Source organism: Gadus chalcogrammus, chromosome 10 (assembly GCF_026213295.1).
Source record: "Gadus chalcogrammus isolate NIFS_2021 chromosome 10, NIFS_Gcha_1.0, whole genome shotgun sequence".
Taxonomy (NCBI): domain Eukaryota; kingdom Metazoa; phylum Chordata; class Actinopteri; order Gadiformes; family Gadidae; genus Gadus; species Gadus chalcogrammus.
Genome location: NC_079421.1, coordinates 1,292,657 through 1,308,476, shown reverse-complemented (window position 1 = coordinate 1,308,476; position 15,820 = coordinate 1,292,657).

The following is a 15,820-nucleotide window of genomic DNA, read 5'->3' as shown; positions in this document are numbered from 1 at the left end:
GAGGGATCCGGCTCCTAGGGAGGCGTCCGGCCCATACAAGAAGCCATTCATTCACGTATCAATTCTACAGATACGCGCGGCCAAGGTGTTCGGCGAACTCAGAAGTTCAGGGCCACATAACAAATTGCAATGCCAACACATAGCCACTAGGGGTCAGCACAATATCACAAAGCAAGTCGTAATGCCAACACATAGCCACAAGGGAGCAGCAAAGAGACACATACAACATCCAGAGAGGCGGGAGTTCAGCACCATGCTTAGCCAATCAGAGCACATAACTAAGTCCACGCCTGCCCAGTATTAAAGTTACAACCCATAGCCCAGAGGGTTAGAACGCTCCAGGTAAAGCATCCTTTTGAATGCCCTACTGAGTGTATCTCCACGCGTGTTTGTACAATTCTCCTCCTTTTGCTTCATAGTATGCTAGTCCAAACCTTTGCTAAATAAAGTGAGTTAAAGCGATCCTGACTCGGCAGACTTTTTCCAAAAAGAACATGGCAGGTACTTCTGTCACCTATCAAAAAAGGAAGGATCCTCAACCAGCACCAATTTTCATGAGTGTTGCCTCCTACATTCTTGCGTAATGCAAAAGTCAGGGGTACAGCTTGTGGACTGTTTGTTTTGTCGTTCCCCTTGTAAGGAAACCGATGGATTGAGTGATTGAGCTCCTGAAGAGAGAACTATTTAATTTTTGATAAACACACCAAGACAGAGAGCTATTTCTACTGGTACGATCCCTTCAAGTAAATCATGCAACAGGGTAGCGCGGGGTCTTAAAAGTGTAAAAAATGTCTTAAATTTCGTGTTCCTAAATTAAGGCCTTAAAAAGTCTTAAATTGCGTTACACAAGTCTTAATTTTTTAAAGAAGGTCGTAAATTTCCTACTAGGATATGTTTTCGTAGTGAACCGGACTGTAACGCAAGGGGGAAATGGGGGGCGTTTTGCGTAACAGGGTTTTTGTAACGTCAGAGAACGTCACTTATTGGAGTATGCCCAAACAATACTTTGGGTTTTCGTGCCGGCAATCTCAACAAACATAATCAGTCGATAGGAGACGCCACATCATGGGGAAGTGTGGGTTTAATGCGCAGTGGCTTTCGGATGCTAGGTACAGTGATTGGGTGAGGCAGGTGCCGGGAAGCGACCTCGAAGCACGATGCTGTATGTGTCGGAAGACTTTCAAGCGGTCTCTCATCGAAGCATTAGGAGACGGGGAAGAGGAGCTCGTGGACCACACTGGTGAGGGAGGTCTTGTGAGTGGGGTTGAAGATGCTGTGCTGGTGGAAGGCACAGCTGGGGGAGCCCTGTCCTCTGACACTGGTGTGGGGGCACTGTTCGACCGACTTAGTGCGTCCGGTCGACGTACCACCACACCATGTCCATCGCCCGCTGGCACAGTCCGATATAATCGGTCTACCTGGGGGAAATCCAGAGGGGATTGGCCAGGTTTCTGGGGCTTTATGGATTTTTGGGAGGAGGTAAAATAATCTTTTTCGCGGTGTCATCCCCGAGCAGGTATCTTTTTTGTTTCTTTGTAATGGTCTTGTTTCGGGCCATAGACCCCAAGATCTCTTGTATTTGGGTGGCCGTTTCCATGTATATGGGGGCATCCAAAGGTTTGTAGTGGTCGGTATTACGTAGTTGTCGTAAAGCCTCCTCTGTGTATTTGAATCTGTCCATTATTACTACTGAACTGCCTTTATCGGCCGGTTTGATCACAATGGAGGTGTTCTGTTGTAGTAGTTTAATGTGTCGGTGTTGGGGAATGAAAGTGTCTGATAAGTTTATAATTGATTAAAAACTTATCATGATGTGGATCAACATCATGATGCCCCCCAGCTCTTCCATCTCCTTTAAGAACTTGAAGCGGCCGGCCAAGTCCCCTTCCATTGGAAGCATTGGGGTCTTTGACCTTTTTGTAGCCCCGCGCCACCTTGTCGGGGTGGAAGTCCTCCCCAAACTGTGTGGAAAGCTTTGCAGCCATCTCTTCCCACAGCAGTTTTTTTTTTTTCTTCCCCAACCTCATCCTCCGGTTGAGGTCATCAAAGGTCTTTGCTGGTCCCTCGCCCTCTACCGCAAGATGAATGCCCATCAGGTGGAAGAGGGTTTGAGCTTTATCAAACACCTCGTTCAACCGCCTTGGTGGATTCAGATGGATATTGCATGTATCTGAATCCTAAAAAAAAAAAAAAAACAGCACAGTACAGGGATAAATGACGGTTGAAGTACACTTATGTCTACACTGTCATGCTTCTTAATAATTCACCCGTGCAAGTGCAATCCATTGTGTGTATGGTGGCAGCCACCATGAGGCCCTCGTCCACATAGTACTGTCCTGGTCTGTGGTCCAGCTGGTACAGATTACCAATAAATGGCATGGTCCTGTCCTTGTCCAGAAATGCATTCATGCTCTGGTTGGGGAAAACTATTTTGGAAAAAATAAATAATCCAGTGTTTAATGGTTACCAGTTTATACAGAAACATTAACATTGCAAGCCTTTTACATTGCAATAATTTTTTGTCATTTTCGCCAATTTTAATTTCAACAAGTGCTTTCGTGTTTCTGTCGAGCCACGAGGGGTAGTAGCGGGCTAGTCATCATTAGCAACATAGCCTATTTAGCAAACCAGCTTGAAAACACAACTTTACATTGAATTGCATGCAAATGCAATGTATGCAATGCATAAATTGGTCACCGGATTAAAGCAGCAATGAAATTAAGTATGTAAGAGGATTTAAATCGACATTATAACCACCAACGTGGTACAAATACAAAGAAAATACGTTGCAACTTACCATTGACTATGGGCGCAGCCATCTCCTTGACGAGTTGTACAGCTCTGCTCGCTCTACTTTGAAAGCGACGAGATGCTATGACCAAAAGGGGGCGTGCCTCAGTGAAATGCCGCAAGAAAGCTGGGAGATTTGCGACTTTACCACTTCGTACATCCAAATGGATAGCAGCATAAGTACTTTAGGTCATCTCGCTTTGGAGTCTCATATGAAGAGTGCAAAACACAAGTCGCATAACCTTCACAGCCAGCCGCCCATCGCTCAGTTCTGCAAAGAGATGATATGGATTCTAAAAACAATTAGCGACCACCACTCTTGTAGCTCGAATGAAGGGATAAGCGAACTCTTCAAGGCTATGTTCTCGGACTAGAAATAGCTGCAACGTTCACCAGTGGCAAGAACAAGACCTCGTACATAACAAAATTCCGGCTGGCTTTACAAAGGAGTTAGTAAAAGAGGTCAACGAGGCAAGTGGTGGAATCGTCGTCATGTTCGTCAGATATTGTTGCCAAAGGTGTTGAGCTTAGAAACCTGTAGGTACTGTACTTGTGATTTGATGTTATTGTGATGTGATGTACCGAAAACAATCTCTCCCATCTATTTGTTTGTCTGTTTAGAGTGTTCATTTATATTGTGTGTTGAAGCAATGCAATTGCTGAAATTTCATTGAAATGGTTGAAGAAATTTGAATGCTGAGAAACTACAGCAATTTGAAAGAGTTTGTTTGTTTATATTTTATATTGTGTGTTGAAAGTATGATATTTAACAGTATCTATGTGAGATAAACATGCAGGGGGTGGTTGCAAATATGTGAGATGAACTATTTTCATATATGTTGATTACACTAATTAAGGCAAGCAGAAGAAGTTTCATACTGAAAAAATACTTGTAACTATTTTTCCTAGATCTTCAAACTTTAAAACGGGTAAATTTGACCCTGAACATAACAGGAGGGTTAAAATGATATTTTTAGGCAACATCGAACAGTCCTAGTTTGTGTGTGTGTGTGTGTGCTCAGTAGTGGTTTATAAAAGCACAATGAGTAGCATATGAGGTCCAGTTGCTTGTTCATTATCATGTAGTGCTTATTGCAGGTGTTAATATGCCTCAATGTTTTCTTTTCTTTTCCTTGTATTTTAATCAGAATGAAAGTAACTTCAGTGAAGAGGAGGCATCGGAATACGTTCCAGGCTCAGAAAGCACAGACACAGCAGATGAGGAACCAATGAACAGCTTGGCGAACTCAATATTCCATGTTGCTGAAGAATCACTAATGGATACCTATATGAACTGTAATGTCACAGATGAAACCCTTGACACTGGACAACCTTGCACCAACACAGTACCTTCAACCAGTGTTGTTCGAGCAGGACAACATTTCTGCTTCATTTGCAAGGATTTTCATTTCAAAATAGCGCGGCATTTCGAAACTCACATAAAAGAGAATTCTGATATAGCATATGCCCTTAGTCTCCCAGCACGCTCAGCAACTAGGAAGAAGCTCCTAGAGAATCTTCGCAACAGGGGAAACTTCAAGTATAACAGAGATGTGCTGAAAAAAGGAAGTGGTCAGCTTAAAGTAAAGCGCAGAGCTAAGAAGAATGTGAATATTGTATCCATTGTATGGGTATGTTTTTGCGACCAGAACTATGGAGACATGTGAAAAGGTGCTCCTCCAAACCAGAGGAACAGGAACATCAAGGAAAAAAAAAGGGTGCTTGGCCTAGCATCTGCAATCGAGTCAGCTTCTTCAAGCAGAGTTGATAATGGGGTGCTTAAAATGTTAAGCCGTATGCATGACGATGACATTGCAAGTGTTATTCGTAATGACTTCTGCCTTCTTCGCTATGCTGACACCCTTTTCAGAAACATGGACATGACCCTTCAAAACATGACTATATCCGCCAAAGAATCTGTCAGCTGGGAAGATTCCTGCAAACCCTATGCAAAAGGTCTTCAATCCTAACCTTAGAGGATGCCATAAAACCAGGAAATTTCATGGAAAAGAACTGTTACAAAACTCCAAGCCTTGAACTTAAAATTGGACCCTCACTGTTGAAAGTGAGTGACATCATTCATTGTCATGCTCTTATGGCTGGAGATGACAACTTGATTAAATCCTCAAAAGCTTTTCAGAAGCTTTATACTGCAAAGTGGTCGGAGTACATATCCCACTGTGCCTTAAGCACCATTAGTGACTTGAAATATAACAAACCAGCCAAATTACCGCTCACTGATGATGCGACAAAATTTAACAAGCATCTTGACAAAACTGTTGAATCAGCAACTGCTGCATTGAAGAAGGAGACAACAGTGCAGAACCATTCCAGCCTTGCAAAAGCTGCATTGACCAACATTGTCCTCTTCAATAGAAGACGTGTTGGGGGGGTCTCAAAGATAAAACTGAGGAATTTTCTGGAAAGAAACAAACACCCTTGATGAAGTTGGGCTGTCAGAGTATGAAAAGAAACTCTGCAACTACTTTGAGCATGTTGAACTGAAAGGAAAAAGAGGCAGAAAAGTAGCAGTGCTGCTGACACCTGAGATAGTAAATGCACTCAACATTATGATTGAGAAGAGGAAGGAATGTGGTGTCCCAGATCAAAAGGAATTCTTGTTTGCTGTACCAAATTGTCTGACTTACTACAGAGGACATCAGTGTCTCAGACAGCTCGCAGATGAGTGTGGTGCCAGAGGCCAGAGTATCTACAATCAACTCAACTGCGCAAAGACATAGCGACCACATCACAAATCCTGAACTTGAAGAGCAACGAACTAGATCAGATTGCTGATTTTTATGGGGCACGATATATCAGTACATAAGACAGTTCTACCGTCGGTCAGAGCCTACCATACAGAGTGCAAGAATGTTGAATGTTCCTGTAGAATAATGGTACGATCAAGTTTATAATATCCAGTGCGTAACCTTCGGCAGTTTCTAGGCCTATAGAGAAAGGTCATCATCAAATGTAGTCAGCCATACTAACAAACAATTTTGTCATCTTGTTTGTTTTCAGTCCCTAAAGCCAATACACGAAGACTATGGACCAAAGCAGAGGGAAATGCTGTGATGAAAGGAGTGTTCCGTCTGCAAAGAATGTGAGCCAAACACTGAAAAAAAGAACTTGCCAAAATATTAGAGACGTTATAAGAAACAAGGGGCTGACATTTAAGCGCCGCCGCCATCCAAATTGAATAACTATATCTGTGTAGCCAGCGTTGTTCAACTTGTTCAGTTCATGATTGTTATCATATATTATTAAGTTGAATGTTTTTAATGTTTAATGGTTATTTTTTAATATATGTTCAATGTTGCACATTACCCAGATGGAATAACTGAATTGAAATTGAACTCTCTTAATTGTGATAGTTAATGTTCTTAAGAATAGTTACATCAATATGTAATGCTACACAAAAAATTGAAGGCTTTAAATAAACCCTGTGATCGGTATCGGCCCAAAAAAATCTACCTCTAACGTCTACCACATTTTTATGGGTGAGTAAGGCTCCAACACCAACAACTGCTGTATTTGCATTCCATTTTTTGGTGCCATCTTAAAAAAGTTTGAAACTGTGACTTGTGTTTTCAAAGGTTGTGAGTACAAGACTGACATCAAGTCAGCTTTTGAGCTGGTCATGCCAAATTCAATACAGAAAATCATTCTGGAAATGACTAATCTATGAGGGAGGCGTGTTTTGGGGAGAAGTGGAAGGAGCTGGACAAAACACATTTAGATGCGTATTTGGGGCTCCTCATCCTGGCTGGGGTCTATAAGTCCAAGGATGAATCGACAGCCAGTCTGTGGGATGCAGAGACAGGCAGGGCTATATTTCAAGCCACAATGTCTCTGGAGACTTTTCACATTTTCTCCAGAGTAATCAGATTTGATAATCGAGAGACAAAGGCTGGTAGACGGGAGAGAGACAAGCTGGCAGCTGTTAGGACAGTGTGGGACAAGTGGGTAGAGCAACTTTCACTACTCTATAACCCAGGCCCTAATATCACAGTGGATGAAAGGTATAAAGGCCTAACCCATAATAAAGTGGTGAAACATTTAAAAAAAAAGTTGAAGTGAAAAAATATATTTTTTAATGAAAAACGAGTGAATTATCCCAATTGAACCATTACCTGTTAGAGGTAAGGAACACTATTGCACTAAATATTTATAGAATAGTTACTAATGGAGTTAGTAATGACATGTTCACACTGCTTGTTAGGAATTTTTTGGTTTAGGACATCTTTTGGATAATAAACATGCACCGGGTCAAATTGACCCGGGAACACCATTGCTGTTCCTGACAAACGAACATAACAGGAGGGTTAACAACAAAAGACAGAAATTATTACACATAAGTTAATCAAAGCGGTCAAAATATTGAGTGTGGAAGAGGCAGCAGACTAGGGACCATAAATCTTGTAGAAATGCCCCCGTGTGGACTATAGCAGCGATTGTAACTGCTGAACATGGCTAATTAATTATGCTCATACTCTGCTGGTTCACTTTAATTTTTGTTCTGTTTGTTCGCTGGCTTTTATTTTGAAATGTTGTTTTCAGACAGGAAGACAATGTTATGAGGTTGCAGTAACCTATTGTAACATGTCAGAGAGTGTCAAACTCCACACCTCTCCTCATGTTACTTTAGATAGGATAGATAGTTGCGGTTGTAAACATACTACAACTATGAGTAAGAGGGGGGAGACATTAGCATCTGTGCAGATGGAGCAGTGTTGCCCACCTCGTGTTGAACAGCGGTACATAAGTAAAAGTACGACGACTTTAAAGTTAATAACAATGAATTGAAGTCAACTGTAAAGAAGCCGGTAGATACATTAGCGGGGGTCGGTCGCTGAAGTAATTGAGCGGTTGCTCCATTAGTTGAAGAGAAAATCTTGATTTAGCGATTTCATTTTATCAACATCATCATAACTAAAAAAATAGAATTACGATGTATAATCGATTTATCGAACAGCCGTAACACAAACACACACACGCAAGTCTTTTTGCTAAAGGATTGCTTCTCACTGCTGTCCTCATATATCAAACAATGGCCTTAAACACTGAGTAGGCATACACACATTAACATCTAAAGAAAGAATTACTAGCGAAAGCAATGTTGCGTTTCCTCACTGGAGGAAAGAGAACAGCTGAGGGGAGTGTAGACCAGGTACAGGTGGCGGATGATAGTACGCCTGTCATCCCCAAAAATAAGTGTTCTTTTAATGAGAGATGGCGAACATCGGACAGAGGGGGCCACACCGTGAATGGCTGGTGTTTGACGGGACGAGCCAGACAATGTTCTGGGCTCTCTGTCGCAAACATGCCTCGGATCGCCACAGGTCGAATAGTTGTGCGAGTGGGACACAAAACCTAAAGGGAATATCAGCGCCCGAAACCAGGACAGCGATGAGGACGCTCGTTAGCCTCAAAACAGCCCAGACGAGAGAAGGGGAATCAACATCGGAAAGACCTATGTCAACAGTAACAGGCCAGGGTGTTTATAAAACACATAGCTGCAGTTCAGAGAGGCCCTCCAAAGCAAGTTGTCAGAGACACAGTACGTTGCCGTCCTGTCTGATCCCAGCTGTCCTGGAACAAGAGATTCTGTATTTAAGAATCTGTAGGCAAGGCAAGGTGGAGGTCCACTATGTTGGCATTCAGGATGTGGAGAAGGCGGATGGAGAGAGCATAGCTCAACCCATAGACACCATCATGAAGTGGCCAAACTGGCCTTCCTCGCTGACATCTTCGAGCGCATGAACATGCTTAATGTATCTCAGCAGGGGAAGGAATGCAATGTGTTTGTAGCCAAGGGCGTCAGTTTGTTTTTAGAAGTGGTGGGGACAAGTGTATTGTCAGGTGTTGAAATTATTCGAATATTCGAATACTGGTTCGGAAAATTAGTATTTGAAGCTTAAATCAGTATTCGAAGCTTCGTTATTTTTTTTTTCCACGTAGGTGACTTTACCAGAGCGAGGGAGGCAAACTATAAGCGTCAGCGACACCAAGCAGAGAAGCGAGAGAGGTGGAGGAAGAATAGATATCTTGTTTCCCTTTACTTTATAACACAACATTAGCGGGATCTCTGGAGGAAAAGTAATACTTAAAACCTTAGATTAGTTGTTTGTTTACGTTCGCTGTACAGCGCCGCGCCAATCAACTGTGACTGGCTTGCTGCAGAGCGTGAGCGTCTTGGGAATACCCGGTCAATATAATGGATATAATATGGACACATAAGACAATCAATATTCGGTATTTGTTATGGATTTATTGTACAAATTCCCTGAAAAGATGCACGTTATGCGAGAACATATTTATGTCAGGATAGGCCTACCAGGCTCCAAGTCGTCACATATCTCAATCAGACAAAACCAACTATAACCACATTGGCATAGCAATCGCACCGTGTGTAGCTGCTACTAGCTGCAATCTATATATACAACGCATACTAACTGGAGCACCAACCAGAATCAGATCAAAATCGCTTGGGACCGTTGGTAACCTTTGGCCAGGTCATCACGATTCACGAGCAAACAGAACCAGCAGCAAAGTTTACGTAAACCAATTTCTTACCTTATGTGGCCCTCCACATGCAGGCTAGATGACGTATCCATATCGATATCCAGTGTCACAAACATGCTTTTTATAGGAAGCAAAAGGACCGGCTATTTTCTGAATGAAAATGTCAATTTTGGCTGTCTGTCTTGAAACTTCTCCAGTGCGTTCACCCCAAAATGCAACGGGACAACAAGATCCCATACAAAGTGAACGTATAGACGCGTATCGGGCGAGTATTTTTGATTCGTCGCGCCACACTTTCGCCGTGCACAGGCAAGCGCGTTCACGAGGATTTGTGCCGCGAAAAATGTCAACTTTGACACGAATTTCGCGTGATGACAGCCAATCAGCGTTCAACAGCGTGGCCACTGAGTGACATGTGTAACGTAACAGCCAATCAGCGTTCAACCGTCAAACTCAGCGCAGTGCAGTCCGGGGTGTACTGCAGCATGGAGGAGAAAGTGATTGTTGCCGTTTGCGACTCTCGGAGCTCTATATAAAATAGTATATAATATAATATAATTGTATATATAATATCACGGCCAAAAGCTCTGTGTGCCTCCGGATGGCCGTAGCGCAGGGAGCTCATAGGGATTGGGCTTCTCGGGAGTCGGGGTTTGTTTACTGGCGTTGCCATGGGTTCCGGTCTTGTGTGTTCCAGCGGTTTATTAGGTAGGCCTATCTAATAAATGATGTCTTCGAGCGCGCCTATCACATGATTTTAGACTCGACGATTTCGGTTGAGTATGTGGGGATTTTAATTGTATTTTTTTTTTTTCCCCTTTTTTAAAAGTGGTGGGGACAAAATTCGTTTTTCAAATAGTGGGGGGGACATGTCCCCCCCGTCCCCCCCGTAATCGACGCCTATGTTTGTAGCACACGAACGTGTTACTGCTTTCAGGAATAAGCTGGATTTGTGGGCTACGCGTGTGGAGCAGGGATCTGTGGAGATGTTTTCTACAGTAGAAGATGTCATGACGCGCGCAGATTTGCCGTTAGTCACCATACAGCCTGTGATTACAGAACACCTCCGAGGGATGTGCAGGCAGTTTGGTGAATACTTCACAGAAGAGACGGTGAAGGACGAGTGGATTCGAAATCCATTCATGTTCAACCCAACACCAAGTGACGGACTGTCCATGCACGAGAAGGACGCTCTGACAGCTGACCGGGAGCTGCAGCAGAAGATTACGCGCGTATCCATCGGAAGCTTCTGGCTATCAGTGGAGAACGAGTATCCCAGCCTCACGGAAAAAGCTCTGAAGCTCACACCCTTCTCATCCACCTACTTGTGTGATTCTGGATTTTCTGCCTTGACGTACATAAAGAACAAGTATCGTTCAAGGCTTGCAGTGGAAGATGACCTCCGCCTATTCCTCTCCACTCAGCAGCCCCGTATAAGTCGCCTGTGCGCAACGAGGGCGCAGCACCATCCTTCACACTAAGGTGAGAATAATATTCCTTCGGGGATATGGACGTACAATAAGCTTTCTATTGGTGAAATAAATAGCCTACTTATTTCACTTTTTTTTTGTCCAACAGGGCACTTGTCTTGGGTGACAGATCTACATCTACTCTGATTTGTTTCTTAAAATGATATGATATCAACTATGATTGCACTGAAATTGTTTTTATTGTTTTTGAAATAGATAAAGTGCTTCTTCTGAATGGATTCCGTTTTGCTGTCATTTCTATTGTGATAACTCATTGCATTGCATAGTATAGCACCGTGGCTTAAAGGTTGCATAGGTGATTTGCTTTTTTGGCCATTTTTGCAAAATTACTTGAAATCCTTATCATAACCCGCTTACAGCCACTGAGTTAGAAGTACTGACATGAAAATTAAACTTGTCAATCATCTGTGGAACGTGCAGGGCTCGAAAAACTCCAGCCAATCATATCCATTGCCACCGAGTTTCATTGGACAGTAAGTACGTCAATCAAACGGTCGTACTGCACTCCCCCCCTCCCCCGCGCCCCGCGCGCGCAGTACTCGTGACCCAGAGCTCGCTGTCGTGACCGAGAGCAAGCTCCTGTTTGTTGTTATCCTGCGGTATCTACTGGAACTAGTTAATCCACATTTGGACCTAGCAGTAGAAGACAATTTCCATGGCAGACAAGACGCCACAATCCCCACCACCACCAGCAAAGAGAAGGAAAACTCTTTTTCAGAGAGTAATTGATAATAAAAACGCTGAAAGAGAAAAACTGAAATCAAGAATAATCCTAGGCGCTGCTTTTGAACGTTGGCGGCAACTGAAGGACAGAAGGGTCTAAACCGATGCTTGTGTGGCGGTTGACCTAGTTTCAAAGTTTATACCGTTTATACTCGGTAATACCGGTGTTGAGACGAGTGTAGGCTATTACTCGGTGTGAAAATGTCCACACCGCGGCAACCCTAGTGAAAACCAGGACTTCCAATACAATTATATGAAACAAACATACATTTTCTAAAAATAGTATTGATTTATGTGACCGTTTAATGTTTATAACATCTGGTGCAACCATAGCCGCGAGAACGTATTCTCAGCAGGGGGTGCTGGAAAAAAAAACCCGGCCTGCACTAGACTCGCAACTCGTCACATTGATAAAAAAAGATATATAGCAGCGCAGCTCAATTACACCAGTGCATGCGCGCACAGTTGAAAATCGATCGTTGTGTTCACTTCCTTCACACCATGGTTCACATCCAGCTGCTCACAGAACAAGTTTAGCGCACCACCGCTACCCTCACACTTTTTCATATAACCTTTTTTCAGCACTAGGACATATGAGCATTAAATAAATGCTGCGTCTCAACATGCCTTGGACAGCAGCGAGGATGACTCGCTTTGCCACGGGCCGAAACAGTTCGGAGCGACCACAGCCAGAGCGAACACAGCGGGGCAGAGGAGTGTCAGGAAGTCTTTGGTGTACACATCAGTACGGCCTATTTGCACTACTGTTTAGTGGCAATGCAGTGTTTTATTCTATGCCTTTTTATTTTCGTATATTATTTAAATTAATACAATTTATTTATTCATGAAATCAAGATCTGGGCTTCAAATCTTTTTTCCAAATATAGGTCGTATTACAATGGGGTTTGTGTTTATATTCGGACCAATACGGTACAGCGGATGCTCACATGACGTTAAGCATTTCCTGGTGCATAATGTGACGCTTCAGAACCTAAAATCCCGTTTCTCCCCGTTGATACGACAACACATAACCGGCGTTTTCAGAAATCTCCACTTTGGTTTTTAGAAATTATCGTTTTCTGTGATAAGACAGGGCCTCGGACAGGGGGTGTTGCAGCACCCCCAAAACCCCTACTTCCCGCGGTACTGGGTGCAATTTACAGCTGAATGTAGTGCCATGTTGTTAAACGAAAACCTACGCTAGCCTGGCTCGCTCTCGCGCATCTCTGTTCGCGCTCGTGCATGATTGCGCGTCCAGGTACTTGGAATGGGTGGAGTCAGAGTCAGCGTTGAAGGGGAGGGGGTAGGACCATTTGAGTTGTGTATTTTCAAAATCTGCTGGCGTTTCGCAAATCGCGTACCCAACCTTTAACTGAAGTGAATATCATTATTTGAAAATGATTTGTCGCGGCGGGGAGGGGCGCGGAGGTCTCACTGTTTTCAGAGGGGAGGCCCACATTGATAGTTTGGGAACCCATGTGCTAGGTCATCATAAGGTTGAGAGATACAGTCATGTCATACACCGTTTGAAAGCTTAGAATCTCAGGAATGTCAACCAATGTCAACCATTCGGTGGAATAAATATGTTTAGTGAATATAGATCAAATATATCCTAGTGTCTTAGGTAGGGTTGCCACCTGTCCCGTAAAATACAGAATCGTCCTTTATTTGGCAATTAAATGTTGCGACCCGTATTGAACCAATACGGGACGCGATTTGTTCCGTATTTCCATAAATGTCCAATACACATGTCGGTCACAAACACATCAACACTAAATCTAATTCTTCATTCTTACTTTATTTTCGTTGTGGATATCCTTAGCAATGAGTTGATACTTCATGTTGGGTCTTGAAATGTTCATAAGAGTCCACAGAAATCGAATATCAATATTATTTTAGTCTAATTACATTGTGTATATATGCACAAGCCATCTTATACAAAGCAGCCGAAAAATAGAAAACCAAAACGCTGCAATGTTTTTTTGTAGAAAACCGCTTTTATGTTTACACTGGTTTTCTTTGACTTTTAGAGACACGTCAGTGTAATTGTGGATGGCGAGAGCCCTGCAATACAGCTGGACAGCAGCGGTCTTCATCACTGCCCCTTCTGCAGATACAAAAGGTCAAAATGTGATATTGACCATCACATTAAATGCCATGCCTCAGTTAAATACAGAGGTACATTTTCTTAATTTTTTTGTATTATTATATATATTTGATACAATTTTAAATACAATATTTAAAATATGTCCATAATGAAAGCAGTTTTTATGAATTGTATATTTTGTATATTTCTTCTTTCAGAGTTCACGATCATAAAGTGCGGTTTAGGGTGCAGGGAGAAGACGCACTTTCATTGTTATAATTGTGCAATAACGATTAAAAACCGACAACAGATATTAAAGCACCTAGAAACACCCCAGTGGCCCCTCCAGTCACCCCAGTGGCCCCTCCAGCCACCCCAGTGGCCCCTCCAGAGAGACATGTGGCCCCTCTATTCACCCCAGTGGCCCCTGCTGTGAGACAAGTCCCTCCTGTGAGACAAACAGCAAGGGTTACTTGTTCACACTGCAACCTGCAATTAAACCGGAAAAACTACAAGACACACATACGCTGAAAGCACGTAGATTCTTTCGAGGTTGTTTCGAAAGAAAGACATTTGGCATGCCATTGCATCGATCCAAAAATTGGAGAGGAACGGAAAGCAAGCCTCATACAGCGGCAAAAGGAGGAGGATGCTGAAGGTGTGCCCCTGTCTTTGGAGCTAACAATCGGTGGACCACCAGCCAAATACCACATTTCTGTGTACGAGCCCAAGGTGTCCTACTATAGCAGGCTTCAAACGACCATTATAGCCTAAGACAGCAAAAAAAATTGTTGGCATTGAGCTTGCAGCGAGCATCCGGAATATGCAGGCATCTGATGAGAGGCGGCAGGAGCGGGAAGAGGAGCGGCTGGACCGTAGACACCGGTTCGCTCGAGAGGAGGCCCTACAGGATGCCATCGATGCTAGACTGCATGAGGATGAACGAGCAATGCAGCAGATGGCGCAAGTTGCAGCGTTCAACACAGCCTTCCTCCAAACCTTCAGCCAGATGGTGCAGGCGTTTGGACACAGCGACCCTGTGCCGTGATCCAGCCATTCAGGGCCTGACGCTCTGAACCTTTTTTTTGTGTGAAGACTAAATAAATATTCCAGTATTTTTACTGTTGAATAAAAAATATATACTGTTTTTGCGCCAGTGTGAAAGGCCCAACATACCCATTATAGCCCCTGTGTGTGTGCGTGTGCGTGCTTTTGTGTGCGCGCGCGCCACGTACATAGCGTTCTGATCTGATAGCGGCAGCCATACACTTGTTTAATCGTGGTTGTTTGGTTTTCTCGGTTGTTCATATGGAATAAATAAAACAAATTACTTTGCCTACTATTTTTTGCTTGATTTAGTTGTTAACGTTTGAGGGGGTATTTTGAGTAAGGACTTAGAATGGGTTTGGGGAAAGTGGGGTCGTCAGACCTTACAATACTTTTTTGTGGGGTCGCCAGACAAAAGGTTTAAGAACCACTGTGCTAGATCAAAGAGGGAAGTTAGCAAGTACAACTCGACGTAGACAAATGCAGAGCCGTTCTTCTGGGCCAATGGCCTGTCTGAACTTGGCGTCCAGCTTCACGATGGATGGCGCAACGATCCGCAACAGCTGTTCGAACTGACATTTGTTCAGTCTAAAGTACGCCGCAAATCGTGCATCATCGAAACGATGCTCCTGGACTAAATGATGGTAGGCACCTTGCTGCTGCCTTCCCCGAGTGATATCGTGCACCCACAAACGTGAAACCAACCGGTTCTTAACTCGGATAAGGCTGGAACCAGTTTGGAACTGGCCCTAGCACCAGCCATGTCATGATTATAGTGAAGTCAGTATCATTTTACAAGCTGCCCAAAACTTTACAGTAGCCTATAGGCCTAAAGTAAAATCTGAAATGCACAGCATAGATTTACAAGGGCATTTAAAATGTAAGAATGAATGCATGATCAAGTACATACAATTAAACAGAATTGCTATTGCTGTACAGGTACTTGGCAACAGGAGATTCCTTCAGGTCTGTTGCCTTTGGCTTCAGGGTGGGTGCCAGCACTGTGGCTGGAATAGTGAAAGAGGTGTCTGTGGCGATATGGAACTCTCTCCTGGCTGATTACATGCCCAGGCAAGATGCAGCAGAGTGGAGGAAGATAGCTGCCGAGTTCAGCCACCTTGCTTTTCCCAACTGCCTTGGTGCAATGGATGGGAAACAC